General features: G+C 39.4%; 1 pseudogene; it reads right to left on the reverse strand.

The window, feature by feature from the left end:
- Positions 1-1,786: 1,786 nt before the first annotated feature.
- Positions 1,787-2,164, reverse strand: LOC133042303 (mitochondrial pyruvate carrier 2-like; annotated as a pseudogene).
- Between the last annotated feature and the right edge of the window lie 5,560 nt (positions 2,165-7,724).

Below are 7,724 nucleotides of genomic sequence, written 5' to 3' on the forward strand. Positions count from 1 at the left end.
GGGAAGATCCCTTTAGAAGGGAAAGGGTACCCACTCCAGTATTCAGGTCTGGAGAATTCTATGGACTGTATAGTCCAGGGTGTTGCAAAGAGTCGGACACAACTGAGCAACTATCATTTAGTTCCCCAGACAGGGATTGAACCCAAGTCCCCTGCACCGCAAAGTAGATTCTTAACCACTGGGCTACCACGGAAGTCTCTCCCTCTCCCTAAGGCTAAATTTAAGCTCTTTTAATCTGGTATCCGAGGCTCTTCACCATGGGATCCCTATTGTCTTCCAGCCTCCTTTCTTGTCACTCACTTCCTTTTGTCTATACTTCAGGAACACCAAAGTGTGAGTTTCTTGCTCATACCATGATGCTTTCCTTTATTCATACTTTCCTAGAATCCCCTCCTTCTTTTTTGCCTGATTAACTCCTACTAACTGCTTAAGATGATTCAAGTGCCATCTCAAAGAAGTCAGTGCTGTCTTCCAGGATGATTACGTGTTCTTACTTGACTCACCCCAAGCCCTTGCATATCCATCATTAAACTTATCACTTGGCATTCAAATTATTTATTTATGTGTAGCTTTTGTTCTTCAGAGCTTGGCAGGTGCTCAGCAAGTGCTTCTTTAATAAATATTTCTGAAAGACAGAGCCAGTGACCACAGAGAATGTGTGTGGGGATCCTTCCCAGAGAGGTTAACAGAGGTTTAATAAATGCTTCTTGAGTAAGTGGCAGGTGAACAGTTTATTGCTGAAATAGCAGAATCTGACCACAGTTTATAGTCCTTACCTGCATGGCAGTTAATACCAATAATGGGTCATAATTTATAGAACTTCTTATTTTTTACTTGTTAGGTTACTGAAATTCTGATGGTATAAGCTAGTCAGCTTTTCCCTGCCAGCATATTAGAGAAGAGTGCTAAATGCCTGATCTTTTCCCATGGCTTGCTGACTTCCTAGCATGGAGTCAGAGCCAAGACAAAGAAATTAGAAGTCAATGCAGTAGTTCCTGTGGTGGAGAGAACTAGTTATGTGGTAATTGTGATAATGTCTTATTTGATTGTGCAACCATGGCTAAGGCCTTAATGGGCCTTGACACAGCTATGACATTTAGATTATATTTTGGGGGCTATAATATGAAATAACAGACACTTGGTAAGGAATTTTTTTTTATCAAATGTCAAGATTATTAGAAATTTGTGGCACTGTCTGCTGAGGAAATCACGTCTACAGCTTCTTCTTATCTTATAACTTATATTACCTCTTCCTTATGACTACTTTGGAATCTTACTGTGTGTTTGTATGACCCCCTGATCATAGTGAAATGACTTATGAGTGGGCCAATTATAAAACTCAGCTGGAGTTTAAAAATAAACGTATTTGATTGATACAGAGATTGTCACCTGACCTAAGATTGACAAAGAAAACCCAAGATTGTTGGACTTGGTGAAAGAAAGGTTGAAAGCTGCAGGATGTTAAGACTTGGAAGATGAATGTAATCAATTTGCAAAGAGGAAAGAAATGAAAGATATAGCTCTTGGTAGATTTGAGGAAATCTTCCAGCTATTCCTTTGAACCAACTACTCTTCCCACAGTTTTGTTTTTTGTATTTGTCTTATTAAAGGTTTGCTCCATTTTCCTGTTGAATCAAGTATAAATACTATCTCCTGATTACAGTTAGAGTTTATGCCTGATAAACGTTAGCACAATTAGCATCACCTTATCAACAATCAGATAATAAATCAGACTAGGTCTCAGTGGCTATGTCCACATCAAGATTGTTAGGGTGATCAGGAACTCTTATTTGTTTGCTTTAGCTTTTAGTTCTTGGTTATATCTTCAAATATGAGCGAGCTCAGAGGCTCCTGCTGTCCCAGCAAAGAAATTAACAGCAAACAGACTCCAGTGTTTTGGAATAATTACAAGTGAGTATCTTGACCAAATAAACCCTGTAGCCAGAACAGTAGCTTCAGCTGTGCTGAGTTTTTCTGCAGGTCTGGCCATGTCAGCCAGTTCAGCACACACCAATCCTCATTTCGTAATTGGAGCCCAGAAAAACACTGTGGGACCGGCTGGGTGGCTGTATGACAGCCTCAATTTCTCAGGCAGGAGGAACTCCACCTCATCAAGGACCTGGTGGTAGGTGGCCTGCAGGCCCTGGATGCCAGCGGCTGACATTTCTATGGATGAGTGATCGTGGGCAGGCCTGTGGGAGAGTGGCCACGTGCTTGTTCCTAGCTGGCGGTGAAGGGCAGCTGGTCATGTCCCCCTGCCTCAATGCTTCATGCCCTACTCTCTTAGGGGAGAGTAGGGTGCCCTTCCCACAGCTCAGCCTGGCCCTTGCCAACCACCCTTTGGTTTGTGCTCAGAGTTCTCAGTTCTATCATGCTTTCTTTGATAGAGTAAAGCAACAGACTCTCATTTTTGCTTATGCTCATTTGAATTATATTTCTGTCAAACATAGTCAGAAAAATGTGCAGGCACTAAGCTATGTACCAGTGACTTAAAGAGAAATATACTAAGGTCTTTATCTCCAAGAATCCATGTTCTAGTGAAACAGCATGTTTTAGGCCAGTGACTACTTCCGTGGTCTTCCCTAGTGGCTCAGATGGCAAAGAATCTGCCTATAGCACAGGAGACCCGGGTTTGATAGCTGAGTTGTGAAGATCCCCTGGACAAGGGAATGGCTACCCACTCCAGTGTTCTTGCCTGGAGAATTCCATGGACAGAGGAGCCTGGCAGGCTACATGGTATATCTCATTTATTATTTTAGCAACTCTCTGAAATTGATATTATCATTGTAGTAGACTCTGGCTTTTCACAATAGATATATGATAGAGATCATATATACAATAGATATATGTAGAGATCATGGGAATCCCAAAGTTGAAAATATAGCAGAGAAGTAGACCCTGCATTATGTATCTTAAATTAACAAATGGAAGATTGAATTTGATGGTATACTCATTCCTGTTATAGTATTGCAAGATACAATCAAATTAAACACCCTTCTATTTTATTTATTCAAAACTTTTGTTAAAAGCTATATTTTTTTTATTGAATGTTTTTCTCTAAGAAAATAAATTTTAACCAAACCATGAAAAGAACTGACATAACATTAAGGAGAAAACTAAGCTCTATTGAGCTGTAGGCAGATGTTGATAAGTTGACTAGGTATAGCAGCCTCTGGATAAACATAATTTAAATGGATACCTCAGCCAAATGACACATTATTTTATGTCACGAACCTTCAGGATGATTCTAATATAAATGTAGCCATGAATCTTAAATTATGGAGTATTCACATCCTACTGTATTTAGAAACAGACGATCAGAGAAAGAAAGTGAGACCAAGATAATAATAGACCAGTTAAGGAGGCTAGACTTGGGCTTCGATCATACTGGTCTGTCTCCTGGTTCAGAATTCCCTGACCTGTTACAGGAAGAGAACAAAGATTCAGCTCTAAGATGGGTTAAAGATGGTCACAAAGATGTTGGCACTTCTCCCACTGCAAGTGTCTCTTCCACTTGAACCTAGGAGGGCTCTGTGACTGCTCTAAAGGGCAGAACATGGTGAAGATGGCACTCTGACCATCTTGGGGCCCGAGCCTTAAGAAAGTATGGCTTCTGCTTTCTGTCATTTGGAACACTCATTCATAGAAGCCATCCTCCAGGAAGAAGTATGGCCACCCTGAGAGCACCATGTGGTGAGAAGCTAAAGCCCTGTGAAGAGGACCTGGAGAATGAGATACCACATGGTGCAAGACCAAGAAGTGCTGAGATGCTAAACACGTGAGCAAGATATGTGAGCCTTCCTGTGAGTGGGTACTCAACCTTAGTGACCCTAGCTGAAGACAAATGGATCAGAAACACAAGTTGCCCAGCTGAGGTCATCCAAATTCTGAACCACCAAATTCTGAGCAAATAAAATAGCTGTTTGGGATACTTAATTTTGTGGTAGTTTGTAATGCAGCGATTGAAAACAGGAACAGATGTAGTTGCTCTCATTATAAAAATGGAAAATATGTGGCATTCATTTTGAAACTGGACTGTGGGCTGAGACTGAAAAAGAGTGTTAATGGAGAAAGACAGGGGGTTATTATGGAGGTTTGGCAAGAGGGCAACCTCTATTTTGTATTCATAGTAGGTTCAGTGAAATTGTCACCTAACATGTTTTGGAAAATATAAGATGTGCCTAATACACTAGTGGATCTCAACAAGTAGATTTCCAGGCAGACTGCCAAATAATTCTTATATCTGCATACAATAAAGTAGAGATAGGGAGAAATTAGCTAAATAGATTATTCAATTTTTAGCAGAATTTAGAGGAAATAGATAGAACCCAAGACTTGCTGGCTTCAAAAACAGACCTAGAACACAGATTTAGCTAAGAAAATACTTTTAAAGCAAGAAATAGCCTCCAGCTAAAAATTTTAAAAGGGGCAGTAAAACAAAGTAAAAGTAAAACAAAGACTCAGGGTAAAGATTAAGTCAAAGCTTCAAGCATAAATCCCTTTGATAAGATCTCAGAAACATTTTAAGTTGATAGGCCCTATCAGACAAAAGCTTTGAAGAGTATGCCTTATCACCCTTCTCTATTAAACAATAGAGATTCTGGTAATCTTTAGGCTATTGTAACATCCTTAAGCAGATTTCCAAAAAGCCAAAGGCAGAGAAGAGCCTAGCTCAAAAGGATTTGTGGTCATGACTCTGATCTAAGAGAATGGATTATAGTTTGATATACAGGAATCCCACAATGTTTTTAAAGGAATTAACCATCTTGGAATGAAAGGGTCAGAGACAACATCAAATTAAAAGAGGGCTTTGGACTCCTAAACTAATAGAGAAAGGATTCAGGCTGAGAAACTTACTCAGCAGAAGACACAGGCTATTTTTTTACAGAAAATGAAGAATGACTTAGAAGGCAGTACCAAGAACCCAAAGGTCAAAAGCCAAGAACCACAGAGAATCATACCACAGCTGCAGATATAGAGCTTTATCAAGACGCTGGCAACATGCGTCTACCTGAATGTCTTATCATTATGGAATAGTGACTGCTCTGTGCCCCTTGTCTTCCCCATTTTTGAAAGGGCATGTCTACACATGACTGTCCCAGCATGATGTGTGTGTATACAAGTAACTTTTTCATTCAGAGGAGGACTTCAGATTGAGAAGACATATACCTGAAGAATCAAATCTAAGGAAACTTATCTGCACCTGGACCTGAGATTTACAGTTTAAGCCTAAACCTAATGACATAATGGGGTGAGACTTCTGGTGACTGTGGAAGTGGGTTAGTGCATTTTGCATATGGGAAGAATATAATATTTGTGACTATAGAGCAAACTATGGCCACAAATTCTTTGACATTCCTCTGTTTGATAAGTGGGAAGTCTGGGTCCCTCCCCTTGAATCTGCTTAGATTCTGTGACTGTTCTGGTCAGCTGAATATGGCTAAAATAAAACTGCACCAATTTCTGAGTTCAGGGTTTAGGAAACTGGCAACTTAAAAAAAATTTTTTTATTGGATTATAGTTGATTTACAATTTTGTGTTAGTTTCAGGTGTATGAAATTGGCAGCTTTTACTGTCTGTTTCTTCGAAGTCAGCCATGACTTGAGAGTTATGACTATCCTCATACCACTGTGCTGTGAGAAGCCCAGCCATGCTGGAGAGGCACTGGTAGATAAGATATCATGTGTGGGAAGAGAGAGGCCATAGTGAACTACTGTGTCACATATGAGTGAAAGTCACTTTAGAAATAGATCATCCAGTTCTAGCAACCACGGATACCTCATGGATCAGAAATAAACCCTTCCAGAATTTATGATATATTATATAAACATTATGAACAAAATTAACTGGTTCTTTAAGTCACTAGGGCTTCCTTGGTGGCTCAGATAGTAAAGAACCCACCTTTGATGAAGGAGACCTGGGTTTGATTCCTGGATTGCGAAGATCCTCTGGAGAAGGGAACGGCTATCCACTTCAGTATTCTTGCCTGGGAAATCCTGTGGACAGAGGAGCCTGGTGGGCTACAGTTCATGGAGTCACAAAGAGTCAGACATGACTGAGCGATTAACACTCTTTAAGTCACTAAGTTTAGGCCAGTTTATTACACAGTCATAGGTAACCAGAACAACTTCTATTTTTAATTTACTATTTAATATTACTATTAACCAAAAGCACTTACTCTTCCCATTCATAGAAACTGTTATAATAGTTATACAAAATTTGAATCTATCTGACAGTATGATTTCTGTTGACAGAGGTGACAGAAATGATAATGTCTTAATTCTGAGCCTGGGCCTCAAGAGGCTTATGTGCTCCTGCTCTTTTGAAAAGTTTAGAGCTTGAAGAAATGAGTCATCCCAACTAAACCACCCTCCACCTGGTTGACTGTATACTTATGAGCAAGCCCAGCTAAGATCATCTGAGTCCAAGCTGGACCAAAAGAACCCACCCAGTTGGACCTAGTCTGAACTGCCAGTGTAAAGAATCACGAACTAAAAAACAGTTGTTAAGTTATAAGTTTTGAAGTGGTTTGTTACACAGCAATAGCTAACTGGTATGTTAGCCTTCTATTTGATTTATTGTCAAGAACAAGGTGGAGAAGTATTGGTAGTTCTGTACAGTTTTACGTTATCTGTTTATTCTTGTTTCTTTATAAACTTGAGGATGAAATCAGTATACTAATTTTAGTATTTCTCTGTGGCAGAATACAATGAAAATGTAGAAACATTGTAACATTCTTGCACAAATTTAGAAAACTGTAACCATTTATAAGAAAAATCAGGCAAACTCAAATTGATGAACATTCTTCAAAATTGTCAAAGTCATTAAAAACAAGGAAACACCAAGAAACGATCATAGTTTGAAGGAGACTAAAAGACATGAGGCCTCCCAGGTGGTGCTGTGGTAAAGAACCCTCTTGCCAATGCAGGAGACATAAGAGATGCAGGTTTGATCCGTGGGTGAGTAAGATCCCGTGGAGGAGGGCATGGCAACCCACTCCAGTATTCTTGCCTACAGAATCTCATGGACAGAGGTGCCTGGCGGGTTACAGTCCACAGGGTCACAAAGAGTCGGACACGGCTGAAGTGACTTGGCACACACATACACAAAGAGACATGACCAAAAAAAAAAATGATTCTGAACTACATTCTTTTACTATAAATAGCAATCTGGGGACAAGGGACAAAATCTGTGTGGAGTCTTATGGCTTAGATGGTAGCAGCACATCAGTGTTAATTTACTGATTTTGATCTTTTCTGGGGAAGCATTAACAGGGAAATTCATAGTTTACAGGAATTACATCCTACGGTATTTGGAGGCATCGTGTAAACAACTTACTCTCAATGGTTCAGTTTTTAAGAAGTTGAAAAAGAGAAGAAAAAATATTGTAGAAAAGAGAAATAATTGTAGGGCAGTTCTGGTCCTGGAAGATAATAAAGAACAGGGACCTCCCAGTTAAGTCAATAATTTGTTCTTGATAATCAGACTTAACTGCCCCAAAAAATGCTGACCAAGAGCTTATTTACCACTATTTTAATGGGGAATATTACATGGTTGGTATATCAACATAAAACACCCAAATAATTTCCCTAACACAAAGCACAACAAAGTAAAATACCTGTATATCAGATACATCAGGTTACAGTAGATATGTTTAGAACATATATACTATATATATATCAAAATGGTGCATCCTTGTTTTTAATGACCTTGACAGTTTTGAA

Source organism: Dama dama, chromosome 21 (genome assembly GCF_033118175.1).
Source record: "Dama dama isolate Ldn47 chromosome 21, ASM3311817v1, whole genome shotgun sequence".
NCBI classification, from domain to species: Eukaryota; Metazoa; Chordata; class Mammalia; order Artiodactyla; family Cervidae; genus Dama; species Dama dama.